This window comes from Macrotis lagotis, chromosome 3 (assembly GCF_037893015.1).
Source record: "Macrotis lagotis isolate mMagLag1 chromosome 3, bilby.v1.9.chrom.fasta, whole genome shotgun sequence".
Taxonomy (NCBI): domain Eukaryota; kingdom Metazoa; phylum Chordata; class Mammalia; order Peramelemorphia; family Peramelidae; genus Macrotis; species Macrotis lagotis.
The window spans coordinates 194,358,277-194,371,250 of NC_133660.1; the positions used below are offsets into that span (position 1 = coordinate 194,358,277).

Consider the following 12,974-nt stretch of genomic DNA (forward strand, 5'->3'; position numbering starts at 1 on the left):
GGGTGGGGGGGGAATTTTACAGCAAATTTCTTTGATAAAGATCTCACATGTAAAATACATGAGGAACTGGACCAAATTTATAAAAATAAAAAACATTCCCTAACTAATAAATGGTTAAAGGATATGAGAAGGCAGTTTTCAGAAGAAGAAACTAAAGTTCTCAATAGTCATATTAAAAAATTGTCCTAAATTACTGTTGATTAGAGAAATGTAAACTAAAATAACTCTGAAGTACCACTTCAAATTGATCAGATTGAGTAACATGACAGAAAAGGAAAATGATAAATGCTGTAGGGGATATGGAAAAATGGGGACTCTACTGCGCTGTTGGTGGAATTGTGACGTCCAACCATTCTGAAGAACAATTGGAACTATACCCCAAAAGCTATAAAACTATATATCCAGTAATACCACTACTAGGTCTATATGTCAAGGAGAACAAAGAAAAGGGAAAAGGACCTATATTATAAAAATATTTATAGCAGCTCTTTTTGGAATCCAAAGATTTGGAAACTGAAGGGATGCCATAAATTGGTGATTAACTGAACAGTGAATCATTATTCACAAAAAATCACTGCTTAAACTAGACTCCTCCATCACAATCATGAATATTTTTGGCAAACATGAGATCTTTTTTTAAGATTTATATCATGATTGATGATTGTTTCTGTTATTCTATCTTCCAAGGAATCTTGAACGACCTTAATATTTAGTTGAGAAATACCTTGTAGGAGTTTGTCTTGCTAAATTGGATGTTTGTGTTATTATGGTTGTGATGTAAGAGTATTGTGCTATAAAAATAATTATCAGGATGCTTTCCAAGAAACCTGGGAAGACCTAAATGAACTGATGCAAAATGAAGTGAGAAATGGGGCGGCTAGGTGGCACTATGGGGCGGCTAGGCGGCCCAGTGGATAGAATACTGGCCCTGGAGTCAGGAGTACCTGAGTTCAAATAGGACCTCAAACACCACCTAGCTGTGTGACTTTGGGCAAGTCACTTAATCCCATTGCCTTGCCAAAAAAAAAAATACCCCCAAATGAAGTGAGAAGAACCATCATACACAGTAACAACAAAATTTTAACAATGATCGGCTGTTGAAAGACAACTCCTCTGATCATGACAACAAGGTAAAACAATTCCAAAAGAACAATGATTAAAAAAAATTCTATCCACCTCCAGAGGGAAAACTGATAAACTGAATGTAGATTAAAACAGACTTTTTTCACTATTTTTTTCATTTTCATCCTTCTTTGCTTTTTTATTTTTACATAACATGGTCAATATGGAAATATGCTTTGCATGACTTCACATGTATAATGGATATCATATTGCTAAACAAGGGGTGGGGAGGGGGGAAATGAGAGGTAGAGAATTTGAACTCAAAATTTTAAAAAATCAATTCTAAAAATAAATAGGTAAATGAATGAATGAATGAATAAACAAAATGGAAGGGGATGTTCCAGATGGGCTAGAGTGATGTCAAAAATAAAAATGCAATACAATATGAGGGTGGGGGAAGACTTTCTTTCCATTCAGATACACATGTTGAAATCTGGATACTAGGCATGATTTATTCAGTGGGCCTTCTCTGTCTAGATGCATAGATCAAATTCCTTTGAGTGACTACAAATAATTGTAGGAGGCTCTACAATATCCTGGAACTTGATTCAATCAACAAGTCATCTACAAATAGGAGCATATGGAGGAATTATTATTCACAAAAAAATCACTCTTTAACTAGACTCCTCCATCACAGTCATGAATATTTTTGGCAAACATAAGATTTTTTATGATTTATATCATGATTGATGGTTATTTGTGTTATTCTATCTTCCAAGGAATCTTGAATGACCTTAATATTTAGTTGAGTAATACCTTGTAGGAGCTTGTCTTGCTAAATTGGATGTTTTTGTTTTTTATGATCAACAAATAATAAACAATGGTTTTTCATATTTTCTTCATATTCCATGCAATTGTAAGATGGCAAAGATGAGGTCCATTGTTGAATATTATTTGCAAATATTATCCCCTACTAAAAATTATCATCAAGGATGCCCTCAATTCTTGTATAGGTGATCCTCATAAAGATTTATATAGATAAGAGAGTAAGCATGCAGGTCAGTAGTTGATAATTAATTCCCTTTTTTTTTGAATCAGATCACTATAATCTGACATTTTGTCTGTGCACCTTTGGTAGTTTTGCCTACTTTATATATCTTGTAAAGTAGTCCATAAATGCCCTTGCATATGGCCACTGGCATGGATCACATACAAACATGTATAGATATATATGTACAACAACACATCTATACATATATGTATGATGTCAAAATGAATGCACATATATTCATATGTGTATACACGCATACATATTCCAATATGACCTCTTTACCTGTTTATTTTTTTTAGTGTGATTGCTACTCCCTCTGTAAGTACCTAAGAGACTGTAATATTATGGTACAAGTATGACTCTACACTTTTTTTTTTTAGATTTTTGGGATTAAGTGGCTTGCCCAAGGCCAGACAGTGTCTGAGGCTGTATTTGAACTCAGGTACTCCTGACTCCAGGGTTGGTGCTCTATCCACTGTGCCACCTAGCCGCCCCTCTACACTTTTTGACAGAGAAAACAGTTTGTTGTAAAAATTTCTGCAGACTTTCTTTTCCCCTTTTCCTTCCATTTCTTATGCTTCCATTTACATTTTTGCAAGCCCTTAAGATGATTTTGCTTATTTGGATATCTGGTCAAGCTATTTCAGATTAGTTTTATTCAGCAGCATGTTAAAATATAATGTTTTATTCTTTGTAATGTCTGGTGTTCACCATGTTTAGCATCTATCAATTTTTTGAAGGTATTGATGATTATAGATGCATAAAACTTACCTACAGTCTACAAGTCCTCTATAAGAAAGTCATCTATAATCAGTGCCTATACTTCCTTTCATCTCACACAATGCTAAACCCTCAATAATTTGACTGCCACCCTCATTATTCAATAAAACTTGGCCTCTCCAAAGTTACCAGTGATTTCTAATTACCAAATCTAATGACTTTTTGCTCAATCTTAAGCCTCCTTTTTATATCATTTGTTACTGTTGATCACCTTCTTCTTCTGAATATTCTGTTCTTTTTAGATTTTCCTGACACTGCTCTCTTCTGCTTCTCCTCCTATCTGTCTTTCAGTGTCTTTTGTGGGTTCTTCATCATATCATGCCCTCTTACCTTGAGTTTCCCCAAGACTCTGTCTTGGACTCCCTTCTCTTTTTGATTCCAAAAGTTCAATAATCATTTTTCTGTAGGAGATTCCCAGATCTGTATGTCTATCCCTACTCTCTCTGATGACTTGCAGCCATAATGATCAATTCCTTTTAAAATCAAAGTACAAAAATACATCCAAATGTGGAACAAAATGCAAGGCTATTTGTCTGGTGTTGAGCCAAATATTACAAACCTTTTTTTAATTAAAGTCCATTGCAATTAAGATTATATGTGATTACTTTATTGTGTAAAATATCTTCCAAGTTGTGACTTACTTCATTTAAAATATTATCTATATTCAACAAAATCTGTAAAATAACAAAGTCTTTCAAATAAAAGCAAATACAAGTCTCATTTTAATATTTGCTACTACCAACATCCCAAGATTTGCACCCATAGCATTCCCACCTGGGTCATGCCCTAACTTCCAGACCCACACAACAAAGACTGAAAGTGGAGAAGAATTCCATGTGAACAGTAGTTGATCATGAGTCAGTTTTCCCTGAGAGATAAGTGAGTGCCATTCTGAAGGGAAGGGTGATCATCTCCATTGCTCTCGGTCCATCAAAAAAGATTCGGGTTCAGATACCAGATTCTGGAATGGGGGAAGAGTTATTCAGTGTGATAACATGGCTGCTCCGGGAGAAGCCTGAGGGAGCCCAGGGAGAATTCTCTTTTCTTTGTGAAGGGCAGGGCTGCCCTGGAATGGATTTGCTCCCACTGAGATCAAGCTCTAGGGAGTCACTCAAGGGAGTGCATCAACAACTGAACGACATAATCCTATGAATGACAAGTTGACGTTGTTCTAGTGTAAAATGAAATCCAACTCTAGGGAATGCACTAAGAAGCTGACATTGTCCTAGTATTAAAGCTGTTGCCAATCATGTCACAATGATGAGTAGCTCAGATATGGAAGAATTTAGAAGAAAGTCTTCCTGATGATTCGTCCATCTAGAGACAGGTTAAGATATATGGGGTAGCCACATCCTGTCGCCAGATATCATATGCTGATACTAACTAGTTCAGTGTTGATGATGCAATATGGTACCGCAATGATATGGGAGGAATTTAAGGCCAAAAGAGTCCTGATGCAGCCAGACCATCTTCATTAGTCCTGTTTTCTATCAATCAGACCGTGGAGTGGAACAATTCTGGGCAAAGGCAAGTGAGAAGGGTACCCTTCACTGTAATAAACATAACTGTGCAACTCATGCCACCCATCACTTGGTTGTTTGGTGTGGTCCTCTTCAATATGGAAGGACAGTTAGTAAAAGTAAGTACATAAGGTCTTGCTGAATTACTTCAATTCTTCAGAACATCCCACTAAAATATTTGTTATTACTTTATAATTAGAGTTTTATAATTTCATATTCAGAATTTTCATAAATATGTGTTACAATTATGATGTAGGTTTTAATTTATACTTTTGAGGGTAAAGGTTATCATTATAGCTATTGTAAGCACTTGAATATTAAGTGTATTAAATTACTCTGGGGTTCATAATACCTTTTTTTGTTACTGAAAGTGATTTTCAGAACAAAAAAAAACTGGAAATCACTGAACTATTTAATCATGGAATCATAGATTTAGAACTGAATTTGTCCTCTGGGGCTATCTAGCCTACTTATTTGTCCAAGATCAAATTATCAGAGGCATCTGTAAGTGCTGGTTCAGTTCCAATATTCTATGAATGTATGCAAATTTCATGAGAACATGTTTTAAGTATTTTCATATTTATCACCAGTATCTGGTAATATTTTGCACTTTGTAGATACTTAGCAAATGACTACTAAATGAAGTAGTCAGTCCCCTGAGAATCATTCTCTTCCCATATTCTCACTGACTAATGTTAATACTATAGTAATAATAGCATGTAACTACCCCCCCCAAATAAAAAAAGTAATGATATGTTAGACAAATGAAAATGTGCTCCTCAGAAAGACAAAACTCAACTCAAAATATAAACAACTCAGAAGGAATGAAAATCAACAATTAGACTTTTGATGAAGTATTTGAAAGGATTTGGTGAGAAATGTTCAAAGTGAGAGGGCTAAAAAGGACACACTATGGTCATAGGTTTATTGAATATAGTATTTGGTAAGGAGTAAAATGTGTCAAATGGACCATTGTAAGGTATGAATATTGGTAAGAAAAAAGCTTTGAGTATATAATAGCTGACATTTAAACAGAATTTAAGGTTTGCAAAGTATTTTACTCATCTTTATAAGAACTCTCACTAGAAGACTACTATAGATACTGTACTCAAATATTCAAACGTGCCTTGACCTCAGAGATTTGGATGTTTCCTCTAATGACACAATTAATAATCTATTTCTGCCTGCCTATCCTCGTTGCTCTTATCTAGCACCACCTTTTAAGCCTTTCCTGTCATGGATATATCTAAAGGATCTGACTGGGTCCTCTCTTCTCTCTCTACATTCTTTCATTTAGTGACCTTATCAATTCCCATGGATTTAACTACCATGTATATGTATGATTTCCATATTTTCATATCCAGTCCTAATTTCTCTCCTTTGTTTCATTCCTACATTATTATTAACTGCCCCTACAGGCATCTTGAACTCAAAATGTCAGAAACAGAACCTGTTTTACACAAAATCCACCCTTTTTTGAATTTTCATGTTTCTGTTAAGAACCCACCATCTTTCTATTAACTTATGTTTTAACCTTGGCATTATCCTTGACTTTTTTTTTCTCCTTCACTCCACAGAACCAATTAGTTATCAACTATTGCCATTTCTACCTCTACAATATCCCTCACATTCATTCAAGGAACAAAAGTTCAGGTCCTCATCATCTCTCACCTTGACTATTGTAGTATCTGTGAAATGATGTATATTTCTGCCTCTGACACTCCTTTAATCTATCAACAGAGAACCTATGAGACCATCCTTCTGTTTAATATAAATTCTTTCTTTCTTGTTGTTTAATGAATAGTAAGAGTGTCAAAATGAATATAATCTAATCCCTCCAGTAATGAATCCATTCACTGTACATTGGACAAGGACCTCATATTTATAATTCCAATAGCCAAATTAAAGTTTATAGATGTTTCAAAACAAATGATTCTTAATATTCTTCACTTCTTTTTCCATCACTGCTATCATCACTAATGATTCAGGAAAGGTCCACATAGGAGTCATTTTGTGTTTTTTCTTTGTTTCTTGGAAGATCATTACCACCTATTTGGTTTACTAGTGATGACAGGTTAAGGACTTATTTATGGTGATATAGCTAAATTGCTCAAATCCAGTCTCTCCTAAGTTTGTGTCCAGTGTTTTTTCCCATGATTCTGTAGTTGAGCAGAATTTAAACTATTGACAAAAACAGATACTACTTTGTCCAGAATAGATATGGATTGGGGAAGTAGGAGCCTGAATCATTACTACACCAGCAATCCTTCTCAGGACTATTGACTAGGTTCATTCCCATTTTACACATATGTCCTGAGTAGGAATCATGCCTCTCTCTGCACACTATCACTGACTCCCCACAGCAAGATATCTCTTTTCCATACCAAGCTAAATATTTTTTTCAGTAATATACTTAATCTTATTTCATCCTTGCCAAAAGTTGCCTGAAGCATATGTTTGGGACATAACTTAATAATGAAGTTGGTGAAATATGATTTTTCTTGGTTGGGTAAGAACAAGGGATAGAAAATGAAAGAATGCATCTTTTCCTTTATTGCTTACCCTAGGCAAGGATTACTACCAGTTTGATCAATGAGGGTCTTTCATATAATATTAGATGTCTATGTAACAGGCCCACTGAAGTTTATAATTTGATATATGAGCAGTCTTGATCATAGAGACCTATTGAATTTTCCTAAATAATTACAATTCTTATGTAGATTTTAAAATAATCACAAAAATGCAAATCATTCCAAAATAAACTAAAAACTATAAATCATCATATAAATAGAAATCATTATCATTAACTTTAGGAAAAGATTATTAAAATGAATAAAGGAGGGTAAAGAGGACCACTATCACTCTAAAGCACTAACTCATAGTAATCATTCTACTGCATAACTCTAATCATGATACTCCTTTGCTCTACAAATTTCAATAGCTCACTATTACCTGAAAAAGTTCAATTTTCACACCATTGCAATCAAATCTAATTCTAATTTACCATTTAAACTTTATTTCCTCCAAATTCCTTTTCACTCATTCCATTGGATTTGAATAATGCAAACTCAGAGTTAGAAGGGATTGTAGAGGTCTTTTATTTGAACCAATATCTGAATAGAAATTTTCTCTTCAACTTTTCTAATCTGAAAGATGATCAAGCCTTTCCTTGACAGTCTCCAGAAATGAGGAAATCATGATAGTGCATGCAGTTTCTGGATTGTTCATATCATAAGGAAGTTTTTCTTTATATTAAATCAAAATTTGTCTCTGGAGTAAGAAAGACCAGAGTTTAAAACTCACCTCAGAATCTTGCTAGCTGTATGACCATGGAAAAGTCATTTAACCTCTATCTACCTCAGTTTCCTTTTCTGCATAGTGGTTATAATAATAGTACCTACCTCCCAGGGTTGTGGCAAAGATAAAATATAAAGTGCATTGTAAATTTAAAGTGCTATATAAATGCTTATTTTATTATTACTAGAGAATTTTCTCTGGGTCTTAGCTATTAATGAACTATAGTCATAGATTCTAGGGTGCTGTCATTCTTTCAATCACCATTCTTTAGTGTAGTTATTCAAATACTTCCAAATCAATATGACCACAATAGAAAATTATATGTTTCCATATCACAAAAGACTTTGTTAAATACTTTGCTGAAATTCAGATATGTTATGCTTATGGCATACACTGAATATGTCTATCTAATAACTTTGTTAAAAATAGAAAATGAGGCTAGTCTGGAAAAACTATGAGCCCACATTGGCTAATGGTGATTACTGTTTTTCTTTTTCAGTATTCACAAACCAATCATTTATTAGTCCTTTCTATTAATACAACTGATAGAACCTGAGTTCAATTTCAATAGCCTATATTATGAATAATCTAACTTCATGCAAAAAATGGAAACATTTGCCCAACTTCTGTTCTGTAGCACCTCTATCATTCTCCATGATTTTTAAAATACCAATGCTAACAGTACAATAATCTTGTGTGGAATTTCTTCAAGATGTAATTCAGGAGTTAATAACTCAAAGTCTTTAGCTTGCAGCCTTTTCAAGTTGAAAAATTTGTCATCAGTGCCATAGCTGACCTTGAGGACATGTTCATTATTAGTGAAGGCATTTGATAATGTGGCTGAAAACATCATGCTAAAAGTGCATGGGAGCAAGGACACAGTCTTGTTTCACTCCACTGATGACCAGGAAATCTCAAAAGCATCATCCACTATCTAGAACCCAGGCAAGCATACCATCATGAAACTGATAGGCAATACTGATGAACTTCTCTGGGCAACTAAATTTTTACATAATTTTCCATAAACCCCTCATAATTGACAGTATCAAAGGTCTTGGTGAGATGTTCAAATGTTGTATACAGACCTTTGTTCTGTTCTTGGCATTTTTCCTGGAATTGTTGAGCAGCAAACACCATATCAACTGATCTTCTACCCTTTCTGAAGCCACACTGGCTCTCAGGGAGGTGACCATCTTCTAGTTGAAGAATCAGTCTATTGAAAATTTACAGATGAGGAAATCAAAGTAATCCATAGTCATATGAAAAAAATGCTCTAAATCATTGCTTTTAGAGAAATACAAATTAAAGCTTCTCTGAGATACCACCTCACACCTCTCAGACTGGCCAATATGACCAGAAAGGACAATGATCAATGTTGGAAAGGATGTGGGAAATCTGGGACAGTAACACATTGTTGGTGGAGCTGTGAATTCATCCAACCTTTCTGGAGAGAAATTTGGAATTACATCCAAAAGGTAACAAAAATGTGCATACCCTATGATCCAGCAATACCACTACTGGGTCTATGTAAGGGACTGTTGTGTGTGGGGGTGCTGTAAACTTTCATCACCTGGTATCCTCGAGCACCAGAGCCTTGTTTTACTGGTTGATTGTAGAGTGTCAGGAACTGGGGAGGGTATTTAAGCACTTGTATTTGGTTTAGTAAATGGAGTACTTGGAGAGCTAGGAGAACTTTAAAGAAAATTTGTCATCCTTATATCCCTTGTCTCCTGCCCCTTCAACATTCGCCTGGGTAAGGATAAGCTAGCTGAAAGGAACCTAACACATCCTGAGCAGCTAGTCTAAAAGGAACTTAACAGATCTATACTCTGAAGAGATTATGAAAAAGGGTAAAAACATATGTACAAAAATATTCATAGCAGCCATGTATGTGTTGGCAAAGAATTGAAAATTAAGTAAATGTCCTTCAATTAGGGAATGGCTTAACAAACTGTGGTATATGTATGTCATGGAACACTATTGTTCTATTAGAAACCAGGAGGGATGCATACTCAGGGAAGCCTGGAAGGATTTGCATGAACTGATGCTGAGTCAGATGAGTAGAACCAGAAAAACACTGTACACCCTAATAGCAACATGGGGGTGATGACCAACCTTGATGGACTTGCTCATTCCATCAGTGCAACAATCAGGGACAATTTGGGGGTATCTACGATGGAGAATACCATCTGTATCCAGAGAAATAATCATGAAATTTGAACAAAGACCAAAGACTATTACCTTTAATTTAGGAAAAAAACCCATTATAATTCTGCTATCTCTTATACTTTATTTTTCCTCCTTAAGGATATACTCTCTCATCTCATTCAACTTAGATCAATGTATACCATGGAAACAATGTAAAGACTAACAGACTGCCTTCTGTTGGGGGGGGGGAGATTGTAAAACTCAAAATAAATAAAATCTTAAAGAAAAAAAAGAATCAGCCTATTGAGAAGGATAAGGCAAGAATCCTACCAGCAATGACTAAAAGAGAAACACCCCTGTGATTGTCACAGGACAATCTATTCCCTTTACCTTTATAGAAATGGATGATGGGGGCATCCTTGAATTCTTGGGAGATAACCTATTCATGCTATATAGCCTGGAAAATTTCAGTTAACTTCTGGTTGAGCAATGGATTCCCCCACCTTCTATTTGCAGATGATTGTGCACTCAGTGCAGCCTCAGAAGCTGAAATGCAACAAAATATAGATCAATTTTGGTTTAACAATTAACACAAGAAAACACAGGTGCTCCATCAGCCAGAAACACACCATTCATATGTAGAACCGTTAATTACAACAAATGGAGAAGGTTTGAATACTGTGGACAAATTCACTTCCCTTGGTAGCATTCTTTCCATGGAGGTACACATTGACAAGGAGGCTGACACATGCATTGCCAGAGATAGCTCAGTATTTGGGAGGTTCAAAAAGTGTAGGAGAGAAGAGGTATTAGATTAACTGCCACAATGAAGGTCTAGAGAGCCTTTGTGTTGACCTCATTGCTATATGCCTGTGAAACCTGGACAGTCTACCAGTGCCACATCAGGAAACTGAATTGCTTCCATTTCAATTGTCTTAGGCAGATTCTGAAGATCACCAGGCAGGAGAAGATACCAGACACTGAAATCCTTTCTTGAGCTAAACTGCCTAACATTCCAATATTACTACAGAGAGTACAACTATGATGACCTGGTCATGTTGTCAGAATGCCAGATGTACACTTGCCAAAAAGACTTTTCTATGGAGACCTCACACAGGGCAAGTGCTCACAAAGGGGTCAGAAGAAGCAGTACCAGGTCACACTGAAGGTTTCTCTTAAGAACTTTGGAACTGATTGTACAGCATGGAAAACACTAGCACAGGACCACCCAGCATGATGTGCCCTCATCTGTGAGGGGGTTGTGCTCTATGAGTAAGGCAGAATTGAGCAGCTCAAAGGAAATGTGACATAAGTAAGTTTAAAGTAAGCACCCTAGGTGTTCACACACAGACTATTTGAGGTAGAGCATTCCGAGCTGTATCGGTATGATCCATCACAGTCAAACACAGTGTAATTTGTCTCAAACATAGTGATAGCATTTTGGTCTTCTTTGATAATAGGACTGGAGTTCCCAGACCCACAAAGGGGTAGAGAACTTGGAAAGGAACATTTCTTGATAACTGTATTTCAAAATAATTGCTTTCTTTTGTAATTACATGTATTCTATGCACATAAAAACATAATTCTGAGAAGGGGCTCAGAGACTTCATTTACTACACTGCCTAAAGGGTCTAAAGACACACAAAAAAAGGTTAAGAACTCCTGCTATAATGCATCCAGAATTGATGACTTGAACTTGTTAAAAGCAACAAGATCCTTTCTATCTCCTCACTTGTTTAGGTTTTCCATTCCATGTTAATCATTTTTGGTTTTGGTTTCCCTTCCTGAAAAGATATTCTCCTTCATACAAATTAAATAGCTTTGTTTTTTTCTCCTTTGTTATATTGTTTTATTCAACATAAGCACTGGTTCTATTCCTTCTTTTAATCTTCTTCTTTTCAAATAGAGCTTGCAAAAATTCTTTTTTTCTCAGCCTTTATCATCATTCTCAACTCATTCCAAATTTCTACCCTTCCTGACATTTTGTTTGCCCAAGTGGTTTCTCTTAAGTTTTCATTCTCAGATATTTGCCCTTACTTCCATATTACATTACTCAGGGCATGTCACTTAACCTGTCTGTCTCAGTGTCCTTAATAAATGTCTCCTTCCTTCCTCAGACTCATTTCTGTTACCCTCAGAATTTCATTTTTGAGAGTATGATATCCCTGTATTCATTACTGCAATTACAAATCTGTTCCTCTTTCACCTTTTGCTTTTCCTCACACCAGTCTCCACATGAACTTTATCCCTCTCCCCTCAACCCCACTGTCTGTTGAAATTCTACTTAATTTTCACTATCACAGATGTCATTGCCTACACCATACCTTCTCCAGAGATCCTATCCAAAAATGATCTCTTCCTCCTTTTATCTTCATAGTATGTTGCCTATATTTCTGAGTTGTTACACACCAATGTCTATTATAGGTAAATCTGTTCCTTCTAATCTCTCTCTCTAGAAAGTAAACTACTTGTGGGAAGGGACCATGCCTTACTCACTTCTGCAGACCTAGAAGGGCCTTGCAAATAATAAAAGCCTAATAAAATATTAGTTGAATTGAACTAATATTCTGTGCCTCCAAAGTCAGTTTGAGTTTTCTTGTTATACAGCAGAAAGAAGTTATTCATTTTCAAGAAGCACTCAGATGAAATTCATCATACCTCAAGACAGTATTTACCTAAATTGCTATTGTTTCCTTAACACTTGTGGCAAATTTTATAAAACCACCTCTAAACCCACCCTGTTGTAGACTGGAGAGTAGAGCTAATTCCCTTCCAAGTTAATAACATTCCCCTAAAAGACTAGCCCAAGGCAATCAGTAACAAAATCAGGATTAACATTTAGATAACTCAATTCCAAACCCAAACCTTGAGCAGTGTCTTTTTAAGTCTCCAGAAATACCTTTGCTAGTTTGTTTCAATCCCAGGGGATAAAGGGAAGGTTTTCCCACCTTTCTCTCAACTACTGCAGTGGGTTAGCTAACTCCTGTTAAAGCAATTAAATTTTTTTTCTCATGTAATAAAAGTTTCCTTATGGACTTAAGAAAACTTGTAACAAATTATGACTCTTTAATCTCAAAGCATTTGAAAAACATTTTTTTCTGGACATTAATATACTA

General features: G+C 35.5%; 1 protein-coding gene across 1 annotated transcript in view; it reads right to left on the reverse strand.

The window, feature by feature from the left end:
• The window catches only part of PI4K2B (phosphatidylinositol 4-kinase type 2 beta), an 80,609-nt gene that overhangs the window by 8,824 nt on the left and 58,811 nt on the right, over positions 1 to 12,974 (reverse strand). The window contains exons 10-11 of the transcript XR_012477063.1: positions 10,249 to 10,404; positions 8,796 to 8,923 (exon numbers count right to left, since the gene is read on the reverse strand). The gene's annotated coding sequence lies outside the window, so the exon portion shown is untranslated. The remainder of the gene's footprint in view (positions 1 to 8,795; positions 8,924 to 10,248; positions 10,405 to 12,974) is intronic.